Source organism: Cydia fagiglandana, chromosome Z, assembly GCF_963556715.1.
Source record: "Cydia fagiglandana chromosome Z, ilCydFagi1.1, whole genome shotgun sequence".
In the NCBI taxonomy this organism is placed as follows: Eukaryota; Metazoa; Arthropoda; class Insecta; order Lepidoptera; family Tortricidae; genus Cydia; species Cydia fagiglandana.
Window position 1 is genome coordinate 20,511,489 of NC_085959.1, and position 12,122 is coordinate 20,523,610.

The following is a 12,122-nucleotide window of genomic DNA, read 5'->3' on the forward strand; positions in this document are numbered from 1 at the left end:
AAGAAAGCCGGGGTATTTAAATATAAATAAACATAACTTAGAAATCTAACCTAACAAATCAAGATGTACGAGTATTTAGTAAGAAATTTAATTAGGGATCTCGCAATTGCACCTGAATAATTCACAGTGCAGCGTAGGTACCTAATGGTTAATCGGACGCACATTCCATATATGGCCGATGTGCATTAATTACATAACCGAAATGCTTTGAGTGCCTAAGCGGAAACTGTGGCTACATGCCTATATTACACACTACCCTGCACATTTCAGTGCATTGTTAAGTACCTAATGCAGACCAAAGACGGCAAAAGGTGCGTGTAAACGACCACTAAGATTTTATATAACCATTTTATTTACAGCTAAAAAGGAACTATTCTTGGGCCACAGCACTGTCAGCACTCCATTATAGTTGACCATATAGAAAGTTTCATCTTGCATCCATAAATCATTTGGTCTGGCCAAAATAATAAAGATATAAGAAAACCTTGTATTAAAAGCGCGAATGTTATTAATTTTAAATTATTGATACCTGACAGCAACAGCAAAGCGCGGAAGCACCACGAACAGAGGAACATCTGGAGCTGGAGGTAAACTAGAACTGGTCGTGAGAAGCGCGACGTTCAACCAACCGCTGGCAGTAGTGTTGCCCACCGTTTTATTCCGACACAATATTTTCGTTACTATAATAGTACATTACTACAGAGGCCGGGACAAAAGGGGTTGCCGGCCGAAGACATATAGACGGCCGAGCGAAGCGAGGCCGGATAGGTCTGAGCGCGGGCAACCCCATTTCCCGCCGAGGTATGTATAGTGCTTTTCTCAAACATGCAATGAAATAAATAAAATAAAAAATCCACGAAACCCAAGTTTTATTTATAGAAAAAAACTAAAAGTAAACTACACCCAAAATATAACCAACACGTACCTATATCATTGTCACGCGTATGTTTTACACGAGTCGTGTATTTTTACTACCCGTGTATTTTCATGTATCTTTGATTTTTTCGCCTTGTATCCGTCTGACTGTCGTTTTCGTCACAAAGGTTTACATAGTCTTTCATGTTGATATCATGTTTCACATACATCGTTGCTTTATGCATGGAGTAAATAAGTATAATTTCCACAGTGTTGACGAATTTGTAGTTACATTCATTTAAAATATGCCACAAAACTGTTTCTAAAAAACTGTAAGCCATTTTTCTTAGTTTCTCAAATAATAAAATTGCCATAAGCAACCATATACATACTTCGTCTTTGACTTGGCGGCAGAGACAGCAAGTTATTTAAATTAAATTCTGCTTACGCTGCCAATTCCAACACATACGATTACAATTAATATTAATTTCATTATTTCGTCGGAACTCATATTAAAGTCAAAAAATCAACAACGCACCATAAATCCAATAAAACAGAATGAATATTTTTCAACTTTACCTCCATAACAATTTAAAAAAATCACTACGCGTGTTTGAGTAGACCTTTTTACCGCTAACGTTTAGATGAAATATTTTAAATATTTTAATTTGTGTAGTTAAATTTATAATTTAAAATTATAGAATGTATTATTTATTAAGTTCATGTTGATTTTATACAAATAAAACTGCAAATTATAGCAAACATTGTTTTTTGGTTTTTTTTTTATAGGCGTAGTGGCAGTGTCATTACGAACCATAAAGCAATAACTGCCTCTAGTTTTTTTTAATGGATGAATGCCACGATGCTGTGTCACAAATATCTGTGAAATGAAAATTAAAAAAGAGGACTTTGCCGGCCTAGGCCTGCAAGATGTGTATGAAATTCCATTAACGACCTTTTGTCCTAGCCGCACCTGAAACGTCATACTTCGCAGCCTATTATAAGGAACATAACATCAATATTTCATTGCATGTTTGAGAAAAAACATATTCATGTGGCTACACTAAAACCATTGTGTACAACTCGAAGGGCTACAATAGTACCGTCTACTTTATTATTGATAATTAAAATATGCCTATAACGTTAACATTGTTTTTTTTTTCAATTATTTCCATATATTGGTCTAATAAGTACTTTAAAAATATTGAAATGGGCCGTATGTTAAGTTTTACACTAGGTATATCAATAATCGGTTTCCTTTTAACTATGTATGTTAAAGTGAGCACTTTTAGGCTTGGTTTAATGTGAATACTGGACATAATAAAGACTGACAGTCGTAATGGAATAATCTGGGTCTCTGTGCGGCTTGGTCGCCTGTCACAGGTGGTGTCAAACAAAATGTGTCGAATCATGGGTCAGTGCGCTTATATAAATATTAAAAAATATATCTGACGTATATATTTTTTTGCATTAAGGGGAAACGCCTGCAAACAATAGTTTTCTGTAATACGTAGAATATCAGAGTAAATATAGTCATATACTATACGATCAACAGGCCAGAATATTTAACACAATGCAATAAATAATTTTATTAAAATGACTTCGAATGGGTTGGTCATGTGTGCGAGTATAAACTGGATGTTGGTGGCAGCGCTGAGGTAAAGTGTTTACCAAAATCAGTGTTCCGTAAGATCGGCTCGGCTATCGGGCGGCGGCGGCCTCAGACGCGGCCGGGTATTGATTGATGCCCGCCCGGTTGAACTTAGTTAACAACTTAATTAAATAGATTTTTTACAAAAACTAAAAATAACAAAACATTTTAGTATCCAATCGAAGTCAACAAAGGATAGGTTATACAATGTAATTAAACCGAATACATTTTTTTAAATTTTGCTTAGTAATAAAATGATTATTTATTTTAAGAGCGCAGAGCTAATGTTTTACTCGTGTGCTTACATGATGGTCAGTTAAATGATGGTTTTGAATGAGAAATATTTAATAACATTCATTTTGAATCGAATTGTTTTGATTTTGTTTGATATTTACAGTTAGTATTCCTTATCCCTCGTGCCTTGAAACCCTCGCAACGCTCAAGATACCATTTCTCGAACCACGAGCGTAGCGAGAGGTAGACTCTTTACTAAAATATCAATAATGGGGATGGGGAGATTAGAGCAGCATATTTAGTGTGTGATTGAAATTTGGGACTCTACTCCTAGGTGTTTAACTGATTGTAGGGACCCAAGCTTTTGTATATTCTCGCCTAAATGACTTGTAAATGGTTAGAATTACAAACAGAAAATGCAAAAACACTTGGCTTTAATTAGCTGCATATCTGCACTATTTAGATAACATATTGGTAGAATCTATATTAGAAAACTATATCAATATTGTAGTTTGTAACTAAAATAATTTTTGCTGGTGGCTGAATCCCACTACAGCCTACCCTTTTTTACCTGTCTACGGTAAAATCATAATAACTAACATAATAATCGCTTCCTAGAACATGTAAAATGTCAATGCATTTCACTCATCATCATTCATCATAATGGTAACATTCCATTTCTAACCGCAGCTGCACTACCGGTACTGAACGCGTCGCTGTCATTGTCAATGTCCATAGTAAAATTGACAGTAATGCAGCTGCGGTTAGAAATGGAATGTTACCATTACAGTATTTAACCCACATGAAAGTAACAGGTTTAAAATACAAATTCAACAAAGTTTTTATATTTATTTGTTCATTGCCAGTTCCCCTCATCCCACGGCCGCCCGAGGCTCTGTTTCTATAGCGCTCGCCACATTTCCTCTCTGTATTGCATTCAACTCTTAGCCTTTGAGTATGTTAAATACACATGTTAAGTATACATATTACATATTAAATATAATTTAATAACTTTTATGTAATAAAAATATTGTTAATGCATCTTTTTATCACCGACTGTACTCTTTTTTTCAATTGTCTACTTATTACTCGAACCATTTCAAAAAACATCCACTGTATTATGTCGGTTTCTGATTTATCAGTAAGTATACTAAATAGTATCACAGTTCCAATGACCACATTTAGCCTCCATCGTCAGATCAGCTCGATGCCACCGATTCTTCATAAGTATTCCAAATTTCAACACTGATTGATTTGATACTAAGAAGTGGTAAAAAATGGTTTGGATATTGTGAAGCCAACTTATTTAAGTACATAGTTACCTACATACGAACATGGCAAGCTTATGTGATTTCAGGAGAACGAGCACGAACGGGTCGAATGAGTGAATGATAATATCTATGTGTGCATGACAATATGGTTACACAATACACATACAGGTTGATTCAATAAGTACCTAATCATCGTGTATTTAGACAGTTGAGCCTTATAACCGCCCAAACGCAATGTAAAAAATGTTATTAAAATTGAGAATAGGGTATTCTCCCACTAGTCAAATCATTTTCTATTTTTGTGATAACTCGTGCCTAAACAAATATGTAGTCGTATTGATATCATAAGAGGTATTTCTTATTGAGACATATGTGTACAGAGTAAATGGTAAAAAATGCAGATTTTTTTTTTATAGCTGGTTTAGGCGGTATTTATATATTTAGTTATCACTCGAGAGTGAGTAGCCAAATTTCGCCAGCTTAAAACTTTATAAGGCAGAGGGAATATATTTCCCACCTGATTTTGAACTTTATTGCAAAGTGATAGAGTTCAATTTTGTATAATTCCTGACACCCTTATGCCTTATAAAGGGTTAACTAAGAGCTATTATGGCGCCGCTTACAAACATTCGATTGATCAAGCGCGGGCTAATAAAAGCTTTTATTTAACTTGCGCTAAAAATTGCTTTTTTTGTCATTGAATTTTTCTAAATTATCCTAATCTGTGGAGCCATACATTTATTCAGCTTTAAACTATGCTCGCGGGGTCTACAGCTCACAGAGCGACTAGTTGTACTCGTATTAATATGATTTTCCAGGTCCTGGCGTTTGATTTCCGCTATGATAGGATGGCCATTAGTTTGAAATCAATAAAGAAATAATTTGCCCTGCTTAATCATATAAGTATTAAATCTCTCAAAAAACGAAAGCTTGTAAATGTTTGTTAACAGAATATTAGGCGCTGACAAGTGACTTTACATAAGTTCAATCTATTGGTGCCAGCTGTCCTGGAAATAACATAAAATAAAATCATATAAAAGTTTACAAAATCGGACTGTAAACTCATCGAAAAGATGTTCCATACGTGCTCTGTGGCTCCCTCAGGAAGCAACATGAACATGATCAGTCGAAAATCAAACCAACATGTGGTAGCATCCTGTTTTGCAAATTACAATACTAGCTTTATCCCGCAAGTCCATCCGCGTTGGACAAGCTAATTAGGTACACCCAGATGTAAAAGTACATGGCCACTTTATGAATGAATTCCGTTCATGTTTCCAAGCAATTTTGCAGCTCGCTGTACATAGAACATGTACTAATTAGGTTAGTTAGCATTCAATATAGGTTGAGCCTGGGTGTACGCCGTGAGTGACGTAGTGTATCAGAAACCATACAGCATTTTTGTTAAAATTGTTTTGAGCAATTAGCTTAAAAGCAAGGTTTTTAACAAGCATCGAATGTTTTACATATCGAAATAAGAGATCGTACTTAAGTAAATTATTAAATACAAAATCCAGGCAGGCCCGACTAACCCGACCAGCTTCAAGCTCTCCCTGTATACCCATCAGCTAGCATGCATATTATGATCGACAACATATTGTATGAAACGAGCAAGACCGGTTGGCGGTCGGCCCAATTGTCATTTCACATGGCGATTAAAAAGTGATAGTTAACGACCATCTGTTATTCTTGCCTTATAATATAAGCAAAGAGAATAGAGCGTGTATAGATTGTCAAAGTAAATTACCTAGCCACTGTAAAACTGCCATCTTTCGACAGAACATAAAACTGTTAGAACGCCATTTGACTTTGATCCTTATTAATTTACTGATATGTGTTAACTTATTAAATATTAATATTAACGCCATCTACTCGACTATAGGCCAAAGGAATGGTGCAGTCTTTTCGAGCGATGGCGCCCTAACCTACAGCCTACTCTCGAGTAGATGGTGTTAATATTAATATTTAACATGTAAATAAACACATAGGTATCAATGATAGAAAAATGATCAAAGATAAAAGGCGTTCTAACAGTTTTGTCTGTCGAAAGAAATCACAGTAACTCTCTATTTCAAATTTTCTTTGATATTAAGTAAGTAGGTACAGATGTGTCCATGCAAAAGAGGTGGTTGTGTTAAATTCTGAATTGCACCAAAGGTAAATTGTAGGTATTGTACCAAAACCAAACCAACCAACGGCGCACCAAATAACATATTCCTTTTTAACGGTGGTTGCCGCCCGTGGGAAGTATAACAGACATCCCTTATGGAACATAATACATATAATCGAATATGGCGACGGCGGTCGGCAGATCGCTCTCCGCACGTGCCATCGTCACTGGTCGATCTACTCATAAGCAAAGTTATATTTAAATCAGTGCGTCCACTACGTTTATCTGCAGCAATGTTAAGGTTGAATTCCGATTCGTTTACGTCACGCTTCAAGCGAATAGAATAGATCCGTGACCCTACTTGATCTATCATGTACTACAGACTTTTATTTTTTTAGATTCTGTACCTACCTCAAAACGAAAAGCAGAACTGTTGCAAGATGTCATATCCACTACTCATCAATCAAATAACAAGTGTTTTGCGTTAAGTATAATGATTAAGATATTATTTCATAGGACAACTAATCCCAAGAATTGGCGTAGGCACTAGTTTTTACGAAAGCGACTGCCATCTGACCGTCTAACCTAGAGGGAACCTAGGCCTTGTTGGGATAAGTCGTAACGACTGGTAAATATCAAATCAAATGATAGGTACTTTTTACATAAGTTCCGAAAAACTAATTGGTACGAGCCGGGGTTTGAATCCGCGACCTCCGGATTGAAAGTCGCACGCTCTTGCCGCTAGGCCACCAGGGCACCCACTCTTATTTTTAATTAACTTTAGGTGGTAAACTGTCAAAAGATTTTTATCATTTAATGCAAAAGAATATTATTCTATTTTTTTACTTTTTTCTGTGCCACATTCTTAAAATATACATATGCACTGCTCATGCTTATCAAACACACTGTTAAGTCCTGAAATATGTCTCTATTTATAACAGGTTGTTAGAAAGAAGTTGAAATACGGACTCCTATTTCAATTTCCAGACCTCTATCAACTTTTGCGTAAGTCTCATACAAACTTCCATCCCCTAGTTTAAAAGTTTATTTAGATATCAATAATATTTAGTTTATCTGTCATAAATCCAAACCCAATGAGAGGGTTTAAAAAACGACGAATCGCTTCGAGATAAGACAGGTGCCCTAGCGCTTCGCTTGGCTCGTCTTGACGGGGGCACCACCGTACGTACCCCCTGGTATTAAATTCGTTTTCAAAAGAGTTATCAAAGTAATTACCTACCACATTTCCGTTGAGACAAAACGCTGAAACCCCAACATGATGCAATAATAAGGCTCTTTATTCATTCATGTAAGGGATATAGAGTACATCGGTCCAAATTGGATGCCTTTGCTAAAACATATGCATTCTATGAAATGTATCTAGTGAATGTTGTGTGCGCCTTGCTTGAATAACCAAATCTTGACGAGTTTCAAATAGATATCAGATCTCACATTGAGACTAATCAAACCTTAGAGGATATAACCAAACGGAGACGCCTTGTCTGTAACTTTCGGTACAAAACAGTCTGCCGATTTTTACGGGAGACGGGTTCGTCAAATGTGTACTTAACGTAAAAATAGCCACGTCAGATAAACGTCAGTCCATACGATGTGTATGACCAAAGTCCGCCTAATTTCGACAGAGGGGAACGCCTGTTAATGGCTACTCCGTTTGGTTATATCCTCTAAGAATCGTCCGGATAAAAAATACTGTTGCATCCAATAAACCATAATAAAATTATAAACCCATAGTTTCCGTCATATAAATGTACTCCGGCTAATCGTTCGCGGGACACTTGACTCCTACGTTTTTTTCGTTTTCTCAAGACATCTGTAGGGCGGATATTTAAATAATGATTTTGGAGGATTAATATGTATGTATAGAATTGATTTCATATTTTCGTAGTGAAAAACGTTGTGCTTTCCGTGACACAGGCGCGTTTGCCGGGCCGGGCCGAGCGATTTGTATGTAAAAGCAGCGCTCCCTGCAAAACGCGCCTGTGTGACGGAGCCTTAACTTAGTTCACCCTTCGTGTCTAGAAAGCCTCGCACCGCTCAAAATTACACAATTTGGATTATCTCTTTATCGGGTCTCAGTATTAGCACGACGTGTAAACAACAACTTTGATTCCTTGTTAAAAAATAACTATTTCATCTAATGAACTTTTATTACCATAATAATGGCTACGTTATTATGTGATATTTTATCGCCGGGTAAGCCGGGTGTAAGCTTTATTGGCGATATTCATACATATAGGTTTAGGAATTAGGTTATGATATGACAATGGGGGACGTAGAAGCATATCAACTTGCACGTAGTTTTTAACATTGACAGGTTTAATATTATAGTTAGCTTTATCGGTAGGCAAGTATACTTGAAATATGTAAGTGTTAAACATGAACTCGAAACTTTCTTGTTTACGAAATATTATTTGTTTTACAAACAGCGAAATCACAATAAACTGTCAGTGATATATACAAATAAATGACACACTTCGGGTTGGATTAAAATAATACAAGTCTAAAATAAACCTCCGTGGCAACAAATGGCGACGCAACGGCCTGGCGGCGCGGCGATAGCGGTACAGCACGGCGGCGCTGCACGCTGTTAAATTAACCGTGCGCCTGATTTACATTTTTTTACATTATTTCAATTAACCAATAAATAAAGAAGACAAAAAAAATTAAAATTGTTGAGAATACAGGCCACTGGTAATTAATTACGCATTACGCATGTTGCTCCCACGGATGGATCATAATTATTTAGGTGTTAATTTGGGGCCGGGAGGTACAAATATCGATTAAGGGGCCAAGTCCATGGTGAACTGAATAGAGAGGTCCATATATGTATCATAAAAATATCTGTAATTTAGTGTATTTAATATATAGTTGTTAACAACCCGAGGTTAAATTAATCAAATAAAATCTTCCTGTACAAGTGTACATATAACACACAAGCGGGGTGAAACATGAGATATGTGTAATAATGTTATGCGTATTAGTATTAAGCTAAAAGCTATTTAACCGTAAAATCAAGTGATCCTGGAGGCACGCATGTACTGTAACACAGTCCGTTGATACATTCCCGATACATTCCGATACAAGCACGCGACTTAATTAGACGTAACCACATGCACTTGATGTTCATTCATATTGAAAAGAAACATGGTTTGTGAGCCAACCGTACCTTTCTAATTATGTACATTGTCGTGCTACGTGATGCAACTATGAACAGAGGAAGTCATTCATAACGTCTACACAATTTTATTTAGAGCGCCGTCTTAGATCACACAATTGAGAAGATACCATTAAATTAGTACTAAAAGATCTGAAAAATTATAACATATACTTTAAAAAATTAAGAAATAAAATAAAGAGTAATACAAAGATTCATGCTCAATGAAAACGAGTCTCTGTTTATTCACATTGCAGGTGTGCACATGCAACTAAGAGCTAAAATTTCGCAATCGATCACGTGGATCATCAGGTTGTTCCAAAAATGCGCGTGCGTATCTAATGACCTAACATAAAAATGTGCGCCCATCAAAGCAATGCATAAGTACTTATACCAATTGTAACCGCTGTCTCAGTAATTGAGGTACCCTGGAGAGCTCAGAGCATATAATATACAGGTATTCCCCTATGGCGATTCGAATAAATTATAAAAAAGTTTTGGTTTAGAATCTTTTATCGCTGACTGTACTTTTCTGATGGTACCATAATATTGCATTGTCACTCGACTTACATGTGTACCTATATATGCAAATTTTCAGCTTCATCGGAATCCGGGAAGTAGGTCAAATTTAACTTGCAAGATTTGACCCGTACACACATGTAGGCGGATTACAAGTTAATAAAAACCTTGTAATAAAAAGTAAATACAAATGCCACGAATTACTTAAAACATCTAGTAATTGCAATACGTTTTGGAGCTTATGTAAATTAATCGTAGGTAACTATGTAGTAACTAGTTTAGTCTTATGGTGCTTTTATTACAACGAGAATTGTCTACTCACGCGTGATTCGTAAGATTGGCTTGGTTATGAACTAAAATTCAGTGCATCAATGCATTTTCGTTTATTCGATTAAAAAGCAAAAACATATGACATATACCTACCGACCATTAAACTCCTTCTTAGACCACTTTAACCGCATGACATTTGGCTAATTATCACATATATTCTTAAGAAATAAGGAAACTTATATCATAAGACACACTCTTCTAAATTAATTTATTTGTAACGTATATAACGTATATTCGGGATCGCCACCGTGTTATATTTACAACTAGTATACCTGCACACTTCGTACGAGCATCCATTATTTTGACGAATATATAGCAGATTAAGCTTCATTTGCACAACACATCAAATCTTACCCTTGTTCTTAGTCATTTATAATAGCCAAAAACGAATATAAATCACTTATACACCAAAATGAGCGGACACAAGTGTTGTGGCAGCAGCAACACTAGGCTGCCCCCGCGCGGTCAGCGAGTCCACTGGTCGACATTATTGTGCAAGACCCGTGCCAGCACCATTCAATTTCATATATGGAAGCAGTCGCGCACGCACGCTACTTTGGACAGTTACAACAAGAGAATAAACTACTCGCAAATCTAATTGTGAATACGGAATGATAAGACGTAGCCACGCTGCCGAACTACTTTATAATATGGTCTCAACAATAGAAGTACCTAAGCGGGCGACGTGTTCAAATTTATCTAAACACAACTTTGTTGTTGAGATAATAAGAACGTATTTACCCTATCTACATCGTTTAATTGAAAAAAAAAAATAGATCGCTTCATCAATGACCATCTGGCATTGAGTGAATTTAGGCGTCGACTTCACCCTGGCGGTTTTCTCCCCTACGTCAGCTATGATGCGTGTTTTGGAGCGCAATCTAGTGTTTCGGATGCGAGCGCTCCATTGCTCGCTGGCAAACCTTCAATTTCTTTTTTTAATATTTTTTTTTATTTAGTGTAAAGTTGTATATTGTATTTTGGTTATATATAATATGGGTAGGAATGCCAAGTAAACACACTGCTCCAATGAGACAGTTTTTAGTTTTTCTGGTTTCAGAGTAAACGAAAATATCATCGATAAATTCAATTCCTATATATGTGTTGATTTTTCAAAAACTGCTCGACCGATTTCGATTAAATTTAAACGGGACCACCAGGAAAGTATACCCTTTGTAACAAAAACATTATTTACCAAATCTGTTCAGGCATCTTCGAGTAATTGGTGAACATACATAAAAAAACCGGGCAAGTGCGAGTCGGACTCGCGCACGAAGGGTTCTGTACCATAAAGCAAAAAAAAAAACGAAAAAAATGCAAAAAGAAAACGGTCACCCATCCAAGTACTGACCCCTCCCGACGTTGCTTAACTTTGGTCAAAAATCACGTTTGTTGTATGGGAGCCCCATTTAAATCTTTATTTTATTCTGTTTTTAGTATTTGTTGTTATAGCGGCAACAGAAATACATCATCTGTGAAAATTTCAACTGTCTAGCTATCACGGTTCGTGAGATACAGCCTGGTGACAGACGGACGGACGGACGGACGGACGGACGGACGGACGGACAGCGAAGTCTTAGTAATAGGGTCCCGTTTTACCCTTTGGGTACGGAACCCTAAAAAAGACTCCGACGAATTGAGAACTTCCTATTTTTTTTAATCGGTTATAAACATAGAAGCCGTGTGGTGGAACACAAGTGCAATGTAATAATTTATAGCTGGGGGTCTAAGGTCCACCACCTTGCATTTTGGAGACAAAGCAAACCGCTTGGAACAGGTGTTCCTGGGAGTGATCTGAGCCGATTAAGCCCGGTTGCCAAGAGGTTCCACCCAGCAGGTGGGCAGGGGAGGGGGGGAAAGTGGCTCCGGCGCGCCTCACTCTAAGCTATATATCTGCATACATCTAGCAACTATATCAAGTTTGGTGTCTTTTTCGTGTAATTCGAGGATGAAGAATTCATTTCTGTGACTAAATTT

General features: G+C 36.7%; 1 protein-coding gene across 1 annotated transcript in view; it reads right to left on the reverse strand.

Annotated features, from left to right (window-relative positions):
• The window catches only part of LOC134678950 (triple functional domain protein), a 125,081-nt gene that overhangs the window by 30,365 nt on the left and 82,594 nt on the right, over nucleotides 1–12,122 (reverse strand). The gene's annotated exons all lie outside the window — the stretch shown is intronic.